This window comes from Suncus etruscus, chromosome 5 (genome assembly GCF_024139225.1).
Source record: "Suncus etruscus isolate mSunEtr1 chromosome 5, mSunEtr1.pri.cur, whole genome shotgun sequence".
NCBI classification, from domain to species: Eukaryota; Metazoa; Chordata; class Mammalia; order Eulipotyphla; family Soricidae; genus Suncus; species Suncus etruscus.
In genome coordinates this window covers 86758546-86783183 of record NC_064852.1, presented here as the reverse complement: position 1 = coordinate 86783183, position 24638 = coordinate 86758546, and the positions used below count along the sequence as shown (strand labels likewise).

General features: G+C 38.6%; 1 long non-coding RNA gene across 3 annotated transcripts in view; it reads left to right on the top strand.

Moving 5' to 3' along the window:
- The window catches only part of LOC126009173 (uncharacterized), an 88406-nt gene that overhangs the window by 20731 nt on the left and 43037 nt on the right, over positions 1–24638 (top strand). For 2 of the 3 annotated variants that reach the window (XR_007495888.1, XR_007495887.1), the window contains exon 2: positions 6501–6681. This is a non-coding gene — a long non-coding RNA (uncharacterized LOC126009173). Of the gene's footprint in view, positions 1–6500; positions 6682–10828; positions 11184–24638 lie in introns of those variants that run through there. The other variant, XR_007495886.1, reaches the window with a different exon arrangement.

The window sequence follows — 24638 nt, the reverse complement described above, 5'->3', positions numbered from 1 at the left end:
GAGTAGTGTCCCTCTCTGTATGATTACTTTGGGATAAATGTTATTTGGTCTGATAAAAGTATACTTTCCTGACTTTATACCATCTACAATTGGCTTTCACTCCAAACCTTTATATATCCTATGAATTTAGGTGTATTTACTGTAAAATAGACAGATTTTCTTTCCTAATATCCAGTTACTCTATGCCTTTTGATAAAAGACTTTAGTCCATTGATGTTCAGAGAGATTATTGATATAAAGGGCTGTGCTGCTACTTTTGTTGTATGTGTGTATAAGTATGGTTTAGTTATTTTTAGGAATAGTATTTTGCTTTGAATAGAGGGCTCTTTAGTAATTCTTTCAGGGTCGATTTTGTTATTAAAATGTTACCAGCTCTTATTTGTCTGAGAAAGTTTTAAATACCTTCCTCAATCTAAATAACAGGGTATTGATTTAGGTAGAAGTTATTTTTTAATTCAATATTTTGAATATGTCATTACACTCTTTTCTTTGCTGCAGACATCTTGCATCCCTAAGCAAAACCATAGTGGGGTCAGAAAAACCTTCACGGAAAGAAAGCAGGTACACAAGCAGATGAATATGAAATATGAAATAATTGAGACCACACAAAATGCATTGTATGGAGACCCATGTCTATGAGATGAGAGACAACTTTACTTTTCAGCCAATGACATTTTAAGCACAACTCTGCTATGCAAGGCATTTCCAGGGGAACAAAGGGTGGAGGATAAAAGGAAGGCTAATTTCTTACATATCAAAGTAGTACCTGGCCCTAGGAGTCATTACTAACTTAAATTAAGGGATAGCAGGAAATCCTGGTTTTCTCCTGAAAACAAATATTAACCTGAGGGAAGTAGTATTCTAGCTAGGGGCTAAGACCTACTTCCTATGATCTGGTAATAGAAAAAGATAAAACTAAAGAAAGGGGTGCAGAATTATACAAAGTGACAGGGAAAGTCCCTGAGGCAGTCATTCTGCTGTGGTGCTCAAAGGCAGGGAGAGAAGACCATTGTCTTAAAGATGCTGTGTTTTGACTTGGCCTTTGGAAGTAAATAGGCTGACAGAAAGAGAGGTATCTGGTTAGACTTCGAGTTGCAAATATACTAAGCCAGCAGGGAACTTCTAGCAGCTTGCTTTTGGTACTGACATTTCTTTAGACTGCAAGATAACTTAAGGCCGAATTTCTGTAGTTAGCGAAGGAGAAAAATTCAAATAAATAAAAGTAAAGAGGTATATAATGTCACAGCCATGTCAGAAATATAGCCAGTAATCCATGCAGGGGCCATGATTGACTTCTCCAACAGGCCTTCTGGCTGAAATATTTCTTGGGAGGAAAATTAGGCACTGCACCAGGAAAGCCAAAAAACACATCTGGAGTGTGCCTTCCTTGATAACGGAGACATGCATGCTGCATGCCTCTACATTTCTTGCCTGTATGGTCTCATATAGGATGTCTCGTGATTCTTACATTATTTTTCTTATACTTTCTTGCTACTTCAAGTAGTCTCTGTCGTTTGTATTTATCACTTTAATTATTAAGTGCCTTAGTGTTTAAGTCTATTTTGTTCAGCATTTTGGGGGCCTCAAATCTGTACAGACTCTTTTTATCTATGTTGGGGAAGTTTTCAGTAATTATTTCTTCTATCAGTAGATCTTTCCCTTTCTGTTTTTTTTTTCTCCTGTGATTTGAAGATTATCTTGCTGCTATCCATAGAAAGCCTTACTTTTGAAAGATTAAAATGGATGAAACCTAGTATGAGTTAATGATGAACGGAGTTGTTTTTCTTATTCTTTTAAGGCTTTACTAAAGTTGTCTTTGTTTGTGAGCTAGGGCCCAGATGTAGTCTTTAACTTCCCACGTTTTACAGCCCCTGTGCGGGCAATTCCCTTTATCTCGGTGGGAACCCCTGGGCAGGTATGTTTTACAGCCCCTGCATGGGCAATTCCCTTTCTCTTGGCGGGGACCCCTGCATGGGTATGTTTTACAGCCCTTGCACGGGCAATCCCCTTTATCTAAATGTCACAGGTATGTTTAAATGATGCATTTCCCATATCTTACAGCCCCTGATGTGGTCTGTATTTCCCGCCCTTTACTGCCTGTTTCTCTTCAAAGTTTACCTTGACCTTTAATAATTACTAAGAGTGATTTTGCTTTTGCCTGAAAAGTATATAAACAGACTGGACAAAGACTCAGGGTCTTTTGCCTTTGTCCTGTTATGGGCACGCCTTAGACCAGGGGTCTTCAAACTTTTTAAAGTGGGGGCCGGATTACCGTCTCTTAGAGAGCTGGAGGGCTGGACTATATGAGCTACTAATTCCTACTCACACTGCACATAACTTATATAAATAAAATGAAAACCATTTATAAATAAACAGGTCACGCACCAGTATTTCATTGGGAACTGTGGGCCTGCTTTTGGCTAATGAGATGGTCAATGTCCGGTTCCATATTTGTCACTGCCAGCCGTAACAAGTGATGCAAGTGTGCATCAGTTAATCTTGATCTGGTTGGAGATTTCAGATGTTTCATTCTTGAAAAAGTCTGTTCACAGGCATAAGTGCTACCAAAGATGGTTACCATTTTGAGTGCCTGGTTCCTGATATTTGGATATACACTGAGTGTATATGCTGGCAGGTATCTTGGCAACCAAACAGCGCTCACTGCTGGAGGGCTGGATCAGACTCATCTGCGGGCTGCATGTGGCCTGCAGGCCGTAGTTTGAAGACCCCTGCATTAGACCACGACTGGCCAGTAATAAAGAACTTGCTAGAGCATTTGCTGGGGCATCAGTCTCTTCATTTCTCTGTGTCGGGCAGCTAGATTAGGATGTCCAGACCTTTCACTTTCTATTCTATCACTTACTTCTCTTTTTAATTTTTGTGCTTATGACTATTATGTTGCCTTCAATGTCACTAATATGGTTCTCTGCATGATAAATTATGTAGCTATTGTTTTCTAATGTATTCTATAGCTCCATCAATGGAATCTTGTATACTTCAAACTAACTCTTTATTGAACCTATTAGAGTTCTCTTCTAGTGACTGCTTAATTTTCATTAAAGTTAGGCAACACTAAAAGCAAGACTCCTCATGAGCTTTAAAAGAACAGAATGATCCAGGAAATTCTCCCCAGTTATACTAAACCAGGGCCTTTGCAGATGATCCTCAAAGAATTCCTCTTCCTCTTTCTCCTCTTCTTCTTCCTTTTCCTCTTCCTTCTCTTTCTCTCTCCCTGATTGTGCCAGAATTGATCATTGATGTCACATGAAAACACATCCTCATGATTGGGATGTTACAGAAGGATCAAACACCTGTTCTACAGAAGAGATACATACAGAATACCTTGGTTACTGATAGCCTTTTAAATTCCAGGAAGATGAAATCAATTTCTTCTCTTTATTGGAAGGCTTGGTTGTTATTTTGAGCTTTACTATGAAGCATAATCTTATGGCTAAGATTGTTTTTTTTACATTTGCCTATGTATTTTTATAAGTCAAGAGCTAAACTCCAGACACCCTGTCCCCTGAATTCACATTTTTTGCATTTCTTATCTTGCAAGCCATAGTATCTAACATAAAATTGGGGAGGCTACCTCAAAAGGTTGGAATGCATGCTTTAAATTCAATGCATGAGCCTTGGGTTCAATACCCAGCACTTCTATGAATAATTCCAACCTTGGCACCAGTACCACTGAGTATAATATAATAGCAAAATTAAAAATGACAAAAATTACCTAATAACACAATAAAAATTATTTAAGTGATTTAAACTAAAGAACTGGGCTACAGTTAATCCTTCTGCAACTCCTGTTTTTGGGGACAAACTGAAAGTGCAAATTTGAAATTACTTCATTAACACTTCAAATTGGACCCTGGAGCCTAGTATAACAGATAAGGCACTTGCTCTATACAATGTCAAGCTAGGTTATATCCCTTTATCCCATATGATCCATGGAGGCCACCAGGAGCAATCCTTGAGTACAGAGCCAAAAGTAAGCCTGGAGCACCGCTAGGTGTAGGCCAAAACCAAAGCCAATAAACAAAAATAACATTAAAAATTTCAAAAATTAGTGTTTGGAAATGTGCCAAAGTTTTGTGTTTTAAAATCTAAAGGCATAGCTTATTTCTTTAATAATTTGCTTATTTAGTGATGTGTACTTGGTGCATTATTTACCTTTTCATCAAAATAATAATTTTATTTTAAAATTAGTTTGAATACTGAAATTACCAGTTTTAGTATTTGACATTTTAATTCCAAACTCAACATGTCTTTCTTTCACTAAAGCAGTTACAAATATATGACACATGGTGGAGGAATATTGGCACTCTGATGGTGGGTGTGGTGTTGGAACATTGTAATCCTGAAACATTACTAAAGATTATACATACTGGTGCCAAAATAAAAATTGGAAAAATAAATATGTTAAAATTTGAAAACTAGCATTTTAAAATATACTTTAGTGGTCATGGAATTACATAAACAACATGTTTAAGGTTATTTTTTGTTTGTTTGTTTGAGCAATCTGGTACTTCAACCTGTAAGCCAATATATTTAAGTCCATTAGATAATCAAGTATTTTCTTTTTCTTTTTTTCTTTTTTTTTTTCTTTTGGTTTTTGGGTCACACCCAAAAGGGGTTACTCCTGGCTGTATGCTCAGAAATCGCTCCTGGCAGGCTCAGGGGACCATACGGAATGCTGGGATTTGAATCACCGAACTTCTGCATGCAAGGCTAACACCTTACTTCCATGCTATTTCTCCAGCCCCAATAATCAAATATTTTCTCAGACCAAAACTCTAGTTTGTATTCATTTGTGTTTAGTGTATTTCTGTACCTCCATCTCCCCATTACAGTTTCAAAACATGCTTTTGGTAAAAAGAACAAAGAAAAGAGAAAATGAAGTGTTAATGCAAGAATCATAAAGAATGTAAGAAGCCAATTTATCGTGCCTGCATGATACTCATGACATTTAATACTTGAGTCCTCATTCCTAAGAAGGAAAGATATAGGTATAAACTAGTCACAACTTAAATGTTTTCCTCCATAATGTATAGAAGTGCAATATTTCTAGACCTCCTAAAATTCTAGACATCTCAGATCATGCTGCCCTTTCGTGGTTATTTTTTCTCTTGAGATAATTTTATCTAAATTATTTTATAAATTTTTGTTTCTTAGCTGTATGGATACAGAACTATAAATAATACACAATAGAGTACTATTCAGCTATGAGAAAATAATATGTAATATCTTTTATACAGGAAAAGCATAATTAGATGGGAAGTAGAGGGATATAGCTATAAATCTGAGGAACAAAACTCCAAACTACTTCAAGACACAGGGCATATGGTTGCAGCCACATTGTTATTCATGATCACCCTGAAGCACAAACCTCTTACCAGGCTCCTGACATACCTGTGCTGGTGGGGGGAGAAAACTGTCATAATGGGTTCTAGAGTCACAATGATGTCACTAGGAGACAGCTGGGTACACAAAGCTGGTGCAGATCCAGCTTAGGCTCAGTCTCTCACTGTCATTTCAGACACTAGGAGAATGCCTAAGAAACTCCCATCTAAAACTCACTTTCCTAAAATCCTTTTTCCCATTCCTAAACCTCCTATAACTATCTCATCATCTCATACTGCTTCACAAACAATCCACTTTCCTGAGATCACTTCTTCCCTTGCTTATACAGCTAAGACAGGGATTCCCATCCCCAAAACCCCCTTAAAATTTCCCAAACCTCCCACTCACGACCCTACAACTGCCTCCCATATTGTCAAACCCATTCCTTACCAGCCTAGAATCATCGCCCGTTTTCCCAAACCACCCCCATTCCGTCCACCACCCAGTAGTATTCTCAGAACACCCCCTCCCCTGCATTCAGGATTTGAATATTTGTCCCAGGTATCTCACCTGAGACCTGGAAGTGGAGAGCGACACTGTCCCCGGGGCTTAACCCAATACCCTCGTCCTAAACCCCCCCCTAAACACTCCCCATCCTCTCCATCCTCTTCTCAATAGTTTTCCCAGCTTCGTTCTTTGATCCTCTGCTATCAGACAAGGTAAGTCAACCTGTATCCTGGGGAGCAGGTTTCAAACCTAGGGAACAGTCAGGTACTGCAGGACTTAGTGGAGCCAGAAGTTTATTGAGCTAGAGGTTTGATGAGCAGATTGAGGCCACCATCACAGAGTAAACACTGCAGTTTACAGGATCCTTATGTCATGATTGACTATTTGATTTCTTTTTTTTTTTTTTTTGAACTATCTGATTTTTTTTTTTTTTTTTTGGTTTTTGGGCCACACCCGGTAACGCTCAGGGGTTACTCCTGTGGCTATGTGCTCAGAAGTTGCTCCTGGCTTGGGAGACCATATGGGACACCGGGGGATCGAACTGTGGTCCGTCCAAGGCTAGTGCAGGCAAGGCAGGCACCTTACCTCTTGCGCCACCGCCCGGCCCCACTATCTGATTTCTTAATCTCTGTATTTGCACTTCATTCTAGGCTCCAGATTCCAGAGAACACTTTAGTAAGATTATCCTTGAACACGAGTCTTTCACCTCTTTTGGGAGCCATTCTACATGAACATTCTCCATGTACTTCACATTGTCCTCAATGGACAGCTGTGCCGTCAGAGAGAACCATTTGCTCTGGGATAAGTTAATTTTATGTATGCAAAAGGAAGGTAAGTCAAAGCCACATACTGGGTAAAGAAAGACCATAATATAGGATGTGGGAGGCTGTTTCTATAACAGGCCCAAAGAGGAGCCTGTGTGGACCCCCAAGCAACTCCAAGAGTAATTCCTGTGCATCAAGATTATTCCCTGAACATCTCTATATGAGGCCCAAATATTTTTTTTTTAAAGGGACGCAAATTTTTCTTCTGTTCCTCAAAGATTTCACTTTGGGAAGAGGTTGGGCCATATCTGGGATTATTCCTGGTTCTGCACTCAGAAATAGCTCCTGACAGGCTCGGGGGACCATATGGGATGCCAGGGATCGAATCTTGGTTGATTATGGATCAGCTGCGTACAAGTCAAATATCACGCTGCTGTGTTATCACTCCAGTCTATTTTCCACTTACTTTATTTTTAAATATTTTTTTAATTTAAACACCATGGTTACGAATTCTTTTCATAATAGTTTTTTTCCCTACAGATAAAGTTGTTCATGATTGAGTTAGTCACACAATGTACAACAACCTTCTCCAGTGCACATTTCTCACCACCAATGTGAACAGTTTTACTCTCACCCTTCCTGATGGCCTCTTTCTTCTCATCAACCTTCCCTTGCCTCTACTTATTTAACATTGTGCTTTACACTACTGTTAATGAAGAGATGCCATGAATGTCCCTTTTAAAGTAAACCCTTTTCTACTCTAACTGCTCTCTCTACTCTTTGTGGCAAGCTTCCTACAATGAACTGGTCCTCCTAATTCTCATCTCTATTGTTTCTGGATATTACCTGTATTTTATTTTCCTTATATCCCACAAATGAGTGAGATTATTCTACGTTTATCCCTTCCCTCTGACTCATTTTACTCAGCATAGTACAATCCATCCCCATCTATGTATAGGCAAGTTTCACTACATTTTTCCTAACAGCTGCGTATTATTCTATTATGTAGATATACCACTGTTTCTTTAGCCACTCATCTATTGTCTTTTGCTTCCAGATTCTGGCTATTGTAAAATGTGTTGTGATGAACATAAGAGTACAAAGAACATTTTTATATTTTGTTTTTGTGTCCCTAGGTTATCTCCCTAGGAATGGTTTTGCAGGATCATAAGGAAGCTCAATTTCCAGTTGTTTTTTTTTTTTAAAGAATATCCATTTTGTTTTTCATAAAGTCTGGACTAGACGGCATTCCTGCAAGGAGTGAATGAGAGTCCCTTTCTCCCCGCATCCATGCCAGCATGGTTGTTCTTTTTCTTTCTTTCTTTCTTCTTTTTTTTTTTTACTGTTTTTTTTAATTTTTATTTTTAATTATGAGAACAAAGATGCAAAGAAAGAGGACAAGGTAAAGTTACAGTGGAAGGACAATTACCCATAATATAATTCTCAAAAGAAGTCCCCTTGCTGATATCTTAATTTTGAACTTTCAGCCAAAGAACATTAAGATAAATAAAACAGAATCCATGTACAATTACTTTGTCCCTCAAGTCCCCAGATTGTAACACATTATAATATTTTTTACCAGCACACAAGGCAATCTAAAGCCATAAAACTTACGTAACTCCTTAAACATTAGAGACATAGTATTTTTTACATTTCCATGTACATGCATATTAGCTTAAGTTAACCTCAAATTTTAAGTGGTTTTTTTTTTAAGGATTAGACAAAGGAGCACAGTAAAAACGGTGTTAGAGTGGCAATTGTTGTTTGCTTAGGTCCACCAAAATATGAGGGGCATGGAAAGGAATAACCTTGGCCTAAATACAAAGAGAACCTACCCCTGAAGTTTCCTGGTATAAGACCAACTCTAGGCTCCAGGCAAGTTAGATCGTCCAATCCAAGACATTGTCCGTAGTGCCAACACACTTTTCACAGTCTCTGTTGTTGGTATGATGTTTCTGTATTAAAGATCCTGGAATCTGCATATTCTACATTGAAGCAGGATGTGGAGCGTCCTCTCGTATCACCTCACCATTAAAGGGCAATGCAGGAAGCCCTGTCCTGTAAGCAGGTCGTTGTTGTTAAGTCTGCTCAGTGTTAAGGGAAGTCTCTTTTGAGCAGGTCGATGTCTGAGTAGTGGTATGGTTTTCTGTGGTAGAGGATTGCTTCCAGGTGATGTTATAGACAAACCTGGATGTTTTGTGGATGGCTTCCCTGGTTCAGGGGTGAATGGAAAATGCCCTTTCTTCTGAGGCCCATGCCACGTCATTATGTCAATGTTCAGGGTGTAAGGTCCCTTTGCACTACAAGATTTGTGTATTCCAATCTCTCTTAGATAGGGTCTTATTTGTATGTATAGTACTTTCCTATTTTAATGTGCCTATGCAAAAAAAGGAGCAATGCCACGTGGCTTATTGGTGCATATGGGGGCCATAAGAAGAAGTCCAACAATCCCATGACATGGTTCAATCATAAGCATTAAACTGGGGGACTCTTTCACCAAAATTCCTTGTTGAACAACTCATAAAGAGAAGATAAAAAGTGGTTAGAATCGTCACTGTATAAGAGAATATTTAGTAAGACTTATAGTTGTCAGAGAAAAAACACAAAGTATTCTAAAGAAATATGTGTCCCTTTTATGTCTTTTGAAACAGTTTGGGGTTGTTACACACAATGCACGGCTTTGGTCTGTGATTAGCATTGTGCAATACTGAAGTTAAAAAGTGTAATGTGGGTTAGTGATGTTTGGAGGGGTGAGAGAGTTAAGGAGTAAAAATGAGCTTACATACACATATACATACATACACATGGGGTCTCCCCCATCCCCATGCCGGCTAGAGCTAGCCTCCAGCTCAAGAGAGGATCGAGAGAGACGGAAGCCAGGATCTGCCCGCCCTACACCCTGTGCCCTTCCCTCCCTAGAGCTGAGGGAAGGGCGGGGAAAGCTTGGGACCCCATCCAGGAGGGACCCCCAACACCCACCTTGTCTGGCTCCCTGGGCTGCCACCCCAGAAGGCCTGGAGGCCAGGGGCAGAAGAGGGGAAGGCTGGGAGCCTATCAAGGCTCACAGCGCACCCAAGTTAGGGAGAAGGCCTTCCACATGGGGTCTCCCCCAACCCCATGCCGGCTAGAGCTAGCCTCCAGCTCAAGAGAGGATTGAGAGAGAGCCAGAAGCTGCCGGAAGCTGCCACCCCAGAAGGCCTGGAGGTGCGGGGACAGAAGAGGGGAAGGCTTGGAGCCTATCAAGGCTCCCAGTGCACCCAAGTTAGGGAGAAGGCCTTCCACATGGGGTCTCCCCCATCCCCATGCCGGCTAGAGCTAACCTCCAGCTCAAGAGATGATCCAGAGAGAGCCGGAAGCCCTTCTTTCTTCTTTCTTGTAATGTGAGATAATAGCTCATTGTTGTTTTGATTTTTCATCTCCCTGATAATTAGTGGCGGGGAGCATTTTTTTCATGTTTCTTTTGGACATCTGCATTTATTGTTTGAAGAAATATTTGTTCATTTCTTGTTACCATTTTCTGATGGGGTAGATATTTTTTTCTCTTGCTAAGTTCTGTCAGTTGCTTATATATTTTAGATATTAGCTCTTTATCGGGGGTTTTGGGTGAATAGTTTCTCTCATTCTGTGAGTTGCCTTTAAATCCCAATTACTGTTTCCTTTGAAGTGCTAAAGCTTCTCAGTTTAATGTAGCCCCATTTGTTTACCTCTGCTTCTATTTGCATAGTGATGATTCCTCCTTGAAGATACATTTAAACTCAATGTCATGGAGTGTTTTGTCTATGTTTTCCTCTGTATACTTTATGGTTTCAGGTCTGATATCAAGATCTTTATTCCATTTTAATTTGACCTTTGTATGTTTGTTAAAAAGAGGTCTGAGTTTACCTTTTTGCATATAATTGACCAATTTTCCCAACAGCATTTGTTAAAGTTTTACCTTGCTTCATCTTGTATGTGTTGACCCTTTATCAAAGATTAATCAGTTGTATACCTTGATTCTCATAATACTTGTCGTTTCCATTGATCTGAAGGTATGTCTTTATTCCAATACCATTCTGTTTTAATTAGTATTGCTTTATAGTACAATTTAAAGTTGAGGAAAGTGATGCCTCTCATCTTCTTTATCCCATAGAATGTTAAGTTTATTATTTGTAGACGTTTATTGTTCTGAATGAATTTCAAGCATGTTTGATCCACTTCTTTGAAAAATGTCATAGGTATCCTTGGAGGATTCATCAAGTGATGCCTGCTCTGTGACCCAGAATGGACCCATCAAGAGATGCCAAAGACAGTGATTTTAGCTGCCACCATCCATGGGGATTCATCGAGTGGCTTCTGCTCCTTAGCTACGAAGTGACCAAGGAAGAGGTGCCAACGGCAGCATGTCAGCTGCCCCAAATCATATAGGCTTCAGCGTGTGGCTCCTGAAGGGAACCAAAAGAGGTGCCAATTGACACACAGCAAGAGGTGCCAATGGCAGTTTGTTTAGCTGCCCCCACTCATAGGGGCAGCATCAAGTGGCTCCTGCTCCATGGCCAAGCAGGAACCAAGCAAAAGGCAGCGATGGCAGCGTGTTTAGCAGCCCCACCCATGTGGGCTTCAGCAAGTGGCTCCTCCTCCTTGGCTTAGAATGGATCCTAGCAAGAGGTGCCAATAGTAGCGAGGTTAGCTAGCCCCACCCACAGGGGCTTCATTGAGTGGTGCCTGCTCTGTGACCCAGAAGACCCAGCAAAAGGTACTAATGGCAGTGTGTTGAGCTACACCAACCTATGGGGGCTTTATCGAGAGATGGTCTATTCCCTATTCCAGTAGGGATCCACTGAGAGGTGCCAAGCATCAATGAGTTGAGTTGCCCCCGTTCCCCAGAGGCAGATGTGAATGGTACTTTCCCACAGCCAGAAGGGACTCAGCATGAGATGCCAAGCAGCAGCATTAATGAAACTATCCCCTGACCTGGAGGTGGCTTCAGGTGGCGCCTGCTCTGTGGCTCAGAAGGGACACAGGAATACGTGCCAAGCAGCAGTGTCAATAGCTGCCCTTATCGGGGCAGCAATTGGTGTCCACACTGGTGCCAGAAGAAACCCAGCAAGATGTGCCAATGGCAGCATGTTTATCTGCCCCCATGGAGGCAGCATCTAGTGGTGCCTACTCTGTAGCCAGGAAGGAAGGAACTCAGCAAGAGGTGCCAAAGGCAATGTGTTGAGCCCTACTGCTACTGTCTGCTGCTTGGTGTCTCCCACTCAAGTGGATACATGGAGAAAGAGACGCTCATTCATTTCTGGTAAGAATACTGTCTAGTATTGCCTTTATGAAAAACAATCTGGATATTCCTCAAAAAAAAAAACCTGGAAATTGAACTCCCTCCCACATGATCAGCAATACCACTCTTAGTGATATACCCTAGAAACAGAAAAATATCATGCAGAAAAACCCTCTGCACTCCTCATCACAGCACTATTTACAATAGCCAGAATATGGAAACATTTCACATGCCCAACCACAGATGATTAGTTAAAGAATCTGTGTTACATATACACAATGGAATATTATGCAACTGTTAGGAAAAAAGGAAGTGTATGCCTATACATAGACGGACATGGAGATTATTATGCTGAATGAAATGAGTCAGAGGAAGAGGGATGGACTTTAATAATATGCATCTATAGGATATAAGAAAAAATAAAGATAATATGGTAATATCTGGAGACAATACATATGAGGGCCAGAAGGACTAGCCCATGATATGCAGCTTGCCACACAGAGAAGTGAGCACAGTTAGAGCACTGACTGCACTGAAAACTCCCCTAACGATGATAGCAAAGCAGAATGCCAGAGAGAGGCAGTTGGTGGTGGGAAAAGGAAATGGGAACATTGGCGGCAGGAGAGTTGCACTAATGAAAGGTGGTGTATATTCTATGAATATTTCTGTAACAACAGTGCTTAAATAAATTATAAAAAAAATCACTGCAGTAAAGAATGTACAAAGTATGGCAGGATATGACTCAAAACTCAAAAAATAAAATAATGGGGGTTAGATACCCAAAGTAAAACTTAAGAAAAGAAAATATTGAAGCATATTTATTGTTAGTTGTTTATAGTTAGCTCTTTAAAACAGCCTATAAAATATTCTTTAATTTATTCATGATTATGGTAGAAACAAAATATCGCTTGATAAGTGTAATAAATTTATTCTAAACTTAAGAAAACTTTGCTCTAAAATTATTCAAGTTGAAGAAGTAACAGCACTGATTGTTAAATTCAACTAATATGGTGGAATATTCAGGACTCCATTAAAATATTTAAGATACAGATAAAAATTTTAGTTTCTGTCTTTCAACACAAGGTTAGGTCACAGTTATTAGTAAGACAGAAAGAACGCTATAAGCTAATTTTGGTTCAAGTCATAAAGTTTGTTGTATTTTGCTAATGTTTTCCAGTCACCAAGAGGAATACAAAGAAGGTCAAGAACATGTACCTCAACCACTAAGCAATGTGTTCTACCAAGGCCTGCGACTGTACTATTATTTCTGACTCAAATTCTCTAGTGATAACAAATGGCTGGCTTGTTTCTCTCATTCAAAAACAATAATATAAAAGCCCCCTGTGTTCTTGCACAACTAGGGCTAAAGAACATCTATAAATAATATCTCCTCGTTGCCCAGAGTCTTTCCATTTTGTCTAGCTGCTCTGGAGAGGTGCTGAAACTCAGACCAGGGCTTGGCTTCTGTGGATTTGCTCAGGAGAAGTCCCATAAAATCATAATAAAATCCCATAAAAAGTCGGCATAAAATCATGGAGGCAAAAGCAACAGAAAACCAGAGAATTGATTTGGCTATGGGATCAAGTGGAAAATGGAAAGAATTGCCTTTTGTATCAGTCCAACTTCCCATTGCCTTTTGAATAAAACATGATTGTGTAACAAAGAGCCTTTAAACAATTTCTTGTTTTTAAGTTGAAGGTCTGACAAATCGAGCTTGTGTCATCCTGGGTTAGAGCCACTTTTTAGGGTGTGGAGTTATTTGGTTCCAGAATTGTAGAATAAGTAAAACATGCAACACAAGCTCATGCCTCATTAATATTATCTTAGATTTAAGAATTAAAGAAATGCGCAGTATATTTTTCTTTGGGAATCTGAAGAAAAGGAGTCAGCACATGAGTTCCAGTGTATCATTTTGTTGTCATAAATTAATAGTAAATAAAGCAATATATATTCTCTTATGTTTATAAAGAGAAAAACAATCACAGTTTAGACTTTTAAATGAAAGGAAAATGTTCTGTGATGCCACGGATGGTAAAAAAGGCCTTTGCTACACATATCTATTGTATTGTAGCTCATTTGGGGGTAAAGTTATTGGAGGTGCTTAGCTTACCCTCTTGAGAAAAACTACAGAAGTTATTCCTAGCACTTTCTGAGGGAAAGTCCTATTTTGGAATAACATTTGGAAAGTCTGTGTTCATGCATTGACTTAGCTGCATTCAGAAAGATGTTTTATGATCTTAATGTTTTATGATCAATTTTTAAGCCTCTAACTTGGGACAAAATAAAGGTGAAAGTTAGAAAAAAAAATGGTAAAAATGTGTTTGGTACTTTATAGTGTCCTTGACACAAAAATGTAATGTCACTATTGCATTAGAAATTTGGAAACAAAAATAATACAATTTTCTCTAAGTCTAATTCAAAGATAGGGACTCCACCAAATACTCAATATAACACAGAATAGACCTACATCTTGTTAATTCTATATAAATGTTATTATAAAGTAGATAAGATATAAGACACAGTGACCAGGCATCCAAAGAATGCTTCATAGAAACTTTTCCCCTGGAATTGAATTTAGCAAAATGAACATTACTTAGACAAGGAAAGAGGGAGGGAAGGAGAAAAACAAAGACAAAACTAAAAAACACAAACAGAAAAGAAGTGTATGTAGTGATTAAAGAACATACTCCTTAAAGGACAAATTTGAGTATTCTTTTTCAAAAGGTAATATTTGTTTTAGTCCAGAAAGAGCACATACCAGGTCTGGCAAGTGGCTGAACTGAGTGTAATGCCAAATTTCCCCCAAGTCCCAACATGATTGAACCCTGAGTGCAGACCCTCGAATGGGCTCTGTTCACAATTGTGTATGAACTCTCCCATTTTTAAAAATCTATATCTGTATTTAGGTATGATTCTCCTCTTCTTTCCCTTTCTTGTTGACAGTCACATACCTGTAAGGCAGCTACTTTGCTACTGAGCTACATTCCCAGCTGAAATATGAATATCTTACTGTATTTGCATTAGTCAAGAGAAAATCCCTTGATTCACAGATTCTCTTTTGAGAATCTGAGCCAGAGAGTGGAAATTCAGCAGTCTGTAGAGGCCAGGCAGGTGATGAAAATGAAATTTTGAAGGTCTGGTATAAGTGCATTGTCAGAGTCCACACAGGTGACTCACACCAAACCTTATTTCTCCCCAATGTCAGGGATTAACTTCTTTCCTCATATTCTTGCCAAGAATGGAAATTGAAGAAATAATAGTTTGCATTTATTCCACAAATTGAGTGTCTTTGGTTGTGAGGATTATGTTAGAAATTGATAGCAGTGAATAAAACAAAAATTACTACCATCATAGACTTAGAATCTAGTGTGTGTTTGGGTGAGCGTAAAGAGACAAATTAAATATTCGTTAATTAACCAAATGGAAAGTTGGCAAAATAAAGAAGTGAGTGTGTAGTCATAGAATAAATGCTGTGTAGAAAAATAGAGTGACAGCTTAGGAAATGTGAGATAGATTGGCATTTAGATAAGGTCATCTATAGGAATGTCCTCTGCAGATACCTTTGGGTGCATTTCAAGCCTAGAAAACAACAAAATAAAGGGACAAAAAAAAAAAAAAAAAAAACCCATCAAGGTTGTATCTGGCCAGTAGGGACATAAACTTGACAAGTATGAAGGAAAGAATATTGTACAAGGACTTTTAGAGAAATCTAAAGACAGGTTGTTGGGCTGAAAAAATTGAAAAACTTTTATTAGGACCAGAGAAGAAATAGTTGGAGTTTTATTTTGAACTTTTGTCTGCTGTGTGCAGAGCTGAATTATTGGGTTTTGGAAAGAATAGCTCAGACCAATTGAGAGATAAGAGCTAGTGCTCAGGACACATGAAGTGTCTTGGCAGACTGGGGAGCGGTGTAGGAAGTTGCTAGGTTCATGGTTATATGGTACCAGAGAGATAGAGTGGCCACCTTAAGATTCATTTCCCTGCATTACATATGATCCTATGAGTTCCACCAGGAATGATCCCTTAGTACAAAACCAGGAGTAAGACCTGAGCATGATCCAGTGTGTCCCATCTTCCCACCCTCCCAAAGAAGAAGGGGAAAAAAAGCACCAGGACTCTAGATAGACTGAATACAGAATGCAAGAAAAGAAAGAATTCAAGGACGACATTGGGAATTGAGGCTTGAGCATTTAGAATGACAGTATCCTATTTACATGAGAGAAATTGAGTGGATAGCTGACAGGTGGGAATCATAAGGTTGAGGGATTTATCATTTTGCCTAAGAAACATTAACTTCAAAATACAACTAGCATAAACTGGGGTCAGAGAGTGGGTAGGGTACTTGTCTGTAGCTGACCTGTGGCACCATGTCCTCCGTTAACCTTCAGGAGTGATCCGAGAGCAGGGAGCCAGGAGAAAGCCTGAGCACCTCTTGGTGTGGCCTCAAGACCACAATCAAACTAACAAACAAATTTAGAGTAAACAGCTGGATATAGACCTGAAATCTATATACATTGAATAGAATAGCAAAATACATTTGCATTTTTATCAAGGCATACATGTAATGCTTAAACTGTGTGACTCAGTGAGATTGAAAATGATAAGGCAATCAACCATAGTTATTGGATTAAAACACATATTAGACATCTAAATAAAAACACTCATAGAGAGTGGACCTAAAATTCTTTTACTGTAATAAAAGATAAGCTGATGGAAAATATGAAAAGGTTTTAGATATTAAATAGACATGAGATTACTACTTAGTATTAGATACCAAGGAGATGAAACCTATGGAATTCAAACACAGACCCGGTATCTGGCTGGGAGCTGTCTAGTATTTTCTTTTAGGAGTGGTCTGGAGGGTATTGGGAAGATGACAGCACCAATATAAGCTTCTTATATGATCATCATGATAAAATATGAACAATAAACATAACCCCAATCACAGTGGAGTCACAATGTGCACATTTTAAGACAATATTAAATTTCTCCTGTAAAACTGATTTGCCATATGACATCAAAATTATCCTGTGGGTAATTTTTTTTATGTGCTTAAATTTCCATTTATTTACAAAAACCCAAATTCAAAGATTTCTTTCAAACCATTACTTTCTCTTTCCCCTCCTATTCAGTGACAAATTTCTTGGGGAAGAAAATTATTCAGTCTTGAAGTGACTATTTGTTCACAATACTTTCATTGCTTGCTGCCTCCCAGCTTAATCAATGCTTCCCAGTCTTTCAAAGTTAACAACGACTACTTATCATACTAAGTGAACTTTCTTCCTCTCCTCCCTCTTCATGCTGTTTGATATTGTCACTACTTATTCTCCTTTGTCAATCAACAAAAGTTTATTGAGTTTTTCCTACTATTTGAACCTAAACCCTGGGGATAATATAAAATCATCTTCTGATTCAAGTAGTTTATAATCTTCTTATTAAATAAGTAAGGCTTATACAACTAAGTGAAATAAAGGAAATAAAGTTTTTGGGAAAGAATGTGGAACCAACAGTGAAGAAATCACCACTTATACCTGGAGGAGTTAAGAAAAGCTTGATTTTTCTTTAGTGTGTATGCTGACAGGTGGATAGGCATAGGCCAGGGGTCCTCAAACTATGGCCCGTTGGCCACATGCAGCCCGCTGAGGATATTTATCCGACCCACCAGGTGTTTTTTGCTGCTGATGCCTGTCCTGCTTAGTGGCCTACTCATCCCAGGCCCACAGTACACATGTGTGAAATATGTGCTGGATTCTCCAACTCCCTTCCACTCTATCTCTCCATTCCTCTCAATTTTGGGCAGGGGTCTTCAAACTATCTGCCACCAAAAGCAGACCCATATTTTCCATTGAAATACTGGTAAGTTCGTTGATTTTACTTTACTTGTTCTTCATGTTAAATATTTGTATTTTTCATGTTAGATATGTGTTAAATATTTTGTGTTTTTACTTCAAAATAAGATATGTGCACTGTGCATAGAAATTTGTTAATTATTTAAAAAAAAACTGTAGTCCAGCCCTCCAATGGTCTGAGGGACAATGAACTGACCCCCTGTGTATAAAGTTTGAGGACTCCTGCCATAGACAATGCCAGCATGCACAGCAGAGAAGCATCACCGGTGCAAAGGCATGAATCATCCACGGTGCAAAGGCATGAATCATCCACATGGAGATAGAATGCTCTGAACAATTCAATATGCCAATGCGTAAAGGATCCAACATGGTGAGGGAAGGAGGCTGGAGGGAAAGGCAGCAGAAACATTTTAGAAAGTGTTGCACCCATTCAAAGGTGTTATTATAGTGCTAATGAAGTGCTAATGGGATTTTCCCCTCATTCTTTGTTTTTGGACCATATGGGACTCCGGGATCAAACCTTGGTCTATCCTGAGTCAACCGCATGCAAGGCAAACGCACCACCGCTCAGCTATATATAGTTCCGGCCCCTCCCCATTCTTTTTGCAGTATTTTTTGATTTGGAAATAACTGGCAAAATGATGGACGTCCCATTGGAAAACTACAAAGGAGGGGAAAAAAGAAATTTGTTTTAGGAAGCCTTATAGTTCCCAGTGAGAGAGAGAGAATGCATGGGGACCAGCAGGAGAGACTGAGAAACCTAGAGTTTAGCAGTCCTGCTAGGAGACAGAAGCATATGGAATTATTTATTGATTGATCTATGTATTTTAATTTTTGTTTGGTTTTGAGTCACATTCAGCAGTGCTATGGGGTTTATTCCTGATGTGGTTTTTGGGAATTGCTCCCGGTAGTGTTCTGGGAAATATGCCAGGCTAGGCATTGAATCCAGGGCTCCTGAATGCTCAGCATGTGTTCTAGCATTTTGAGTCATCTTCCTGGCTCCCGGAGCTAGTTTTAATATATCTCAGTTGGTAACTAGTGTAAGCTAGTTGGAAAACTCCCTTATATATCTTATTTTTACTCTTTTATAATATTTTTCCTCATTCTAAAATACAGAACCAAAGATAATTTTAAAAGTAAGAAAAGTTACAAGATAGAATAATACAGATGTTATAGACTATTTTAAGACATAACTACATGCACATTTTTAGAAATTTTTTTTATGCTATACAGTTTTCAACATTTGGTCGTGTTCTGTGAATATTGTTCTTGTAGTGATAGAATATATTAAAATGTAATTTGAACCACTGGTTAGTGTTTTATTCTATGAACTTTGCTCTATTTAAGCCTATTGATAAACATTGACTTCTAGTTTATCATTCAAAATATTGAGGATATCCTTGCATATAACATTAGGTTACTCTGATTATTTGGTAAAAATTTGTGGTAGATAGACAAATATATAAAAAGGTGATAATATTTTTGGTACATATTGACAAATTAACTTCCACATATATTAACTTTGCTATATTCTTGATATTCTTGTGGAGAATTGTATTTTTCTCTAGTTTATAGCAAAGTTATCATTTTAATTTAATTTTAATTTTCCTAAATAAAAGTTGATCTTGTACTAAAATGTGTGATTTCATGTTCTGTGAACTTTGTTACTGAAATGATTTTTTCTTGATTTTTATTAATTCTTTAGCTATTAAGTATATTTTTGGTCTGCCCGTTTTTCAAGAATATTGATAGATTTTTACAATTATTTTATAGTATTTTTTGACCACGCAGTGATGCTCAGGGGTTTCTCCTGGCTATGTGCTCAAAAATTACTCCTGGCTTGAGGGGGAGAGGACCATATGGGATGCTGGAGAAATTCAATCAGGGTCTGTCCTAGGCGAGTGTGGGCAAGGCCCTTACCCCTTGGCCACTGTTCTGGCCCTTATTTTATTTCTTATACAAATACATGTTTTATTTCTTATTTTGATTTCTACTGATTTGATTTCTTATTTAAATATATATTTATAGTGTCCAGAACACTGATATCTTGTTTGCTGTTTCTTTGTCTTAATCTTTGACTTTTCTCTGTCAATGTACCTATACACTCTAAAATATTTTATACAAAATACTTCAGTATTTTAAAATAATGACTTTTCATCTGACAACATGGTCCTTGAATAATTTATATACATACTATCAACTTCAAAGTTATAAAATTGTGTACAATGAAATTCTCTCTTTTTCTCCATGGCCAGACATAAATCTTATCTCCTAGGAAGCAATCACTGTTACTATCTCTTGCATAAATTCTTTCTTTTTTTCAAATAATTTTTATTTTGATCAAAGTGGATTACAAATCTTTCACAGTAATATTTTAGGTACATAGTGACATTGAATCAAGGGCATTCCCACCACCACTGTTGTTCCTCCTCCACCCCTGTTCCCAACATGCATTCCATATCCCCTTCCTTTGCTTCCTAGGCTGCTAGTATATGTGGTCCCCTCTGTGTCTAGCTTGTTGTAGATTGGCTATCAGTTCTGTTGTCGTTGGCTTCGGATTTGGTATTTAAGTCTGATTATTTTTTATTTCTATTCAATGTTCATACAACTGTTTGGTCTTGGTACCCTCCATTATTTCCCCCTCAATTTATGAGGCAGAACAAGATGGTTCGAGTTATGTTGTTCTGTTTGAAAAAAAAAAAGGGAGAGCAAAAATCAAACAAGCATAAGACAGGAGGAGTCCTTCTAGAGGCTATAAATATTAATTTAAGAGAAGAAAGGGAAAAAGGAAGAAAAACATAACAATACAAAAAATCAAAAAACAAAACAAAACAAAAACCTGAAAAACACCACAGCAATAAAGACAACCAAACAATAACCATGGTTCTGAGATAAAAATAAAACAAAGCAAAAACAAAATAAAAAACAACAAACAGAAAACAAACAACAACAATAACAAAAATTTTAATTTGTGCTTTTCTTTTCTTTTTTTTTTTTTTTGCATAGACACAGTAAATATATTGAGGAGATTAGAGAGGGAATTCCCTTGGCCTAAGAGATACAGGGTTTCTCGGCCCTTGAAGTATACTGACATGGGAATAACTACAGGCTCCTTACATGCTCTTTTACTCTTCCCTAGGTCCTTTTGTGGTGTCTGGAAACTCTTCGCTCAGTCGTGGATGATAAAATCTGGCCTCTGTAATTAAAGATCTTGGTATTTGCACAAGTCATAGAATAGAGCCTAGGATGGAGTCTTTACAGTTCTAGAAGTTCTGTTCATCACTGTTGTTTTAATCAGTCTTATGTAGTTGGTGGTCTTTGTTTTTGCACCAATTCTAGGACAAAACCTAAGATAGAGTCTTTAATTATGTTTCCAAAAGTTTTTGCAGAAATTTTTAAGAATATTCTATTCATTGGGGCTGGAGCAATAGTACAGGAAGTAGGGTGTTTGCCTTACATTAAACTGGCTTGGTTTTGATCCCTACACTTTGGTAGGAGTAATTCCTGAGTGCAGAGCCAGAATTCAGTCCTGAACAATTTTGGCTATGACTTAAAAAGAAAAATTAATCTATTCATAAACAAATATGTACATTTGAAAATGTGAGTATTTATATACAGGTATATGTATGAGCATAATTTGCCTTAAACAGTAATAAGCTATATAAACTATTCTGCATGCAACTGTTTTTCCATTTAAAAATGGATTTGGAGATCTTTAACTACCAATATAATTAACACTGTTATTTGAATATAACATATCATCCCTAGGCCCATCTTCACATGCTAAACATTTAGTTTTACTCAAACCTATTTTATGTGAATCCAGAGTTCAGTGGCTCATTGCTGAAAAGCCAATGCTCAAGGGATGAGATTTGGTATGAGAAAAGCAGGTCAATTCAGATGAGAGCAATCTGAGAAGATAGTGAACTTACTGTGTAAGCAAACCCATCTTGCTCTCAAACTGGATTTTAGCATTTGTACAGGGTAGAAAGGGAAAACGGGGTAGTGATGAAGGCTCCAGTCACGTGGCTCTTTGATAAGTGTCAGTGGTTTACTGGTGGTCTTCTTCTGTTAAAGTTTTGAAAAAACAATCCCTACACCCAGGAGCTTTCAGTGTGTTCACTCTCAGCAATCTCTCTCCAGAGGAACCAACTTTAAAGAAGTGCATCCAGAGCAGACATGTAGGCACCAGAGAGACTTCAGAGAAGTCTGTCCTTAGCAGAGAAGAAGGCATGGGCAGACTTCAGAGAAGTCCATACAGAGCAGATATGAAAACAAGAACACATATTAGAGAACTCCATCTTTAGCAAAGATGAATGTATAGAGCAAACTTAACCAAAATCTATCTAGAACAGAAATAAAAGCTTGGGACAGATTCAGAGTCGTCCATTCTGAGTAGAGATGAAAATAGAGGACAGATTTTTAGAGAAGTCTGTCTACAATAAAGTGCAATGCAAGTGGCACACTTCAGAGAAATCGGTCCATAGCAGAGGCGGACTTGTGAGACACTTCAGAGCCGTCCTTCCTGAGCAGAGATAAAGGCATGGTGTTGTGTATGTAAACATTTTAATGGGATTATTATGTTACTGACCCTACCCTGATCTGATTGGTGATTGTGCCCTACCCAAGGGTGTGACCTGGCATTCTGCTCCCACCCTAGGGTGGTGCCTGATTCTGCTCCCACCATTGGGTGATATCTGATCCCACCTTTGGGTGGTACCTGATTCTGGGGCATAAAAGCAGGGGTCTGTGGAAGGTGAGGGGCTTTTTTTCAGGGGCCTATTCTTAGGCCTTTTGGCTTCAGCCTCTTCGCAGAATAAAGAGCTGATTTCTTCGGAAGCCGGACTGTCAGTTGGCTTTCTTCCTGCCGCATTCACCTCAGAACCGCAGGCTGAACAGGGTAACAGATGCTTGGTCCAAGCTGGAGGAGAAAGGCCTCATCCTCCATCCCTCCATCAGTCAACCTCATCAGGGGCTGATTTGCAACAGCAGGGGAAGACATCAGAAGAGTCTATCCAGAGTAAAGATGAAAGCACAGGTCAGACTTCAGAGAAATCCATCCAGAGCAGAAATGAAGGCACAGGAAGACTTCAGAGAAATCTATGCTGAGGAGAGATGAAGGCACAGGTCAGACTCCAGAGAAGCCCATCCTGAGGTGAGCTGAAGTCATTGGGCAGACTTCAGAGAATTCCATCCTCATCAGAGATGGTGCCAATGAACAGATTTCAAAGATGTCCATTATGAGTATAGATGATAGATGAAGGTATGGGGCACATTTCAGAGAAGTCCATCAGAATGAAGATAAAGGCATGGGAGAGACTTCAGAGAAATCCATCCTGAACAGAGATGATGTATGAGACAGACTTCAGGGAAATCCATTCTGAGCAGAGACATGAGCTTGAGTATCTCTAGACCATTCTGTTTATGGATCAAGATTCCACAAAGGAGCAGGATCAATTCCTCCCAAGTCTGTTGTCCCTGTCAACAGATGATTTAGGGCACATATGGCTGCTGAACCTAATGCTCATGTTGTGCCAGTGAAAGGGTGGCTGAGGCATGTACTGGTTTGACATGCTACTGTGTGATGTGCATGGCATTGACACCTCACCCACTAGTAAGTACTGGAAAATGCAACACATTTGGCCCTTGTTATTTTAATCATAAAATAAAATATGGCGGGGCTGGAGAGATAGCATGGAGGTAATGCGTTTGCCTTGCATGCCGAAGATTGGTGGTTTGAATCCCGGCATCCCATATGGTCCCCCGAGCCTGCCAGGAGCGATTTCTGAGCGTAGAGCCAGGAGTAAACCCTGAGCACTGCATGGTGTGACCCAAAAACAACAACAAAAAAAATAAATTATAAAACATGGCATAATGATATAAATTTAAGTAGGGTTTGTGTAGATGACCTAAAGACTTGTTTTAACTTTATTATATGGAACCTAATACCTATGTGTGCAAATGCTTATATCAGTTATTTTAGTTTTTAATTTTCATATTCTTTAAATTATTTGAATCATTATGAGATAATGTTACAAAGTTGTCAATGATTAACTCAGTTTGTCATATAATGTCCAAAACTCTTCACTAGTGCACATTTCCCACCACCAATGTCCACAGTTTCCTTCCTGCCCTCCCTGCTTCTGCCTCTATGATAGATATATTTCCCCTCAATTTTTCTTTCTCTCTCCTATTAGACACAGTGATTTTCAAGATTATTATTAAAAAGTTATTATTCATATAACTTTACTTACCACCTTTCAGCACCCAATTCTTGTCCAGAGTGATCATTTCCAACTATCATTGTCATTGTGGTCCCTTCTCTGCCCTAACATCACTCCCCCCACTATTTGTGAGAAGTTTCTTACCATAGTCTGGTCCTTTTGGCCTTCATCTCTATTGTACTTACTTTTTTTAATATTCAACAAATGAATACGATTATTATATGTCTTATCACTCTCCTTCTGATTCATTTTGTTCGAACTAATACTCTCCATATCGGTACATGTGTAAGCAAATTTCATGACTTCAGTTTTCAAAATAGCTGCATAGATGTTGTGTATACATAGCATTGTGTAGCTGTACCAGTTCTTTTATTCATTCATCTGATCCAGATTCTGGTTATTGTGAATAGTGCTGCCATAAACACAGGATGCAGAAGCTTTTATGCATTGTGTTTTTGGGACCCCTATGGTATATTCTAGGAAGAAGTATTATTGCATCATACAAGAGCTCAATTTATAGTTTTTTGAAGAATGTTTTCCCAAAAGGCTGAACCAGCTGACGTTCACACCAGCAGTGAATGAGAGTCCTTTAATCCCTGCATCTTCACCAGCACTGGTTCTTGTTTCTTTGTGATATGTGCCATTCTCTGTGGTTGAGATAATATCTCATTGTTGTTTGTATTTTTATATCCCC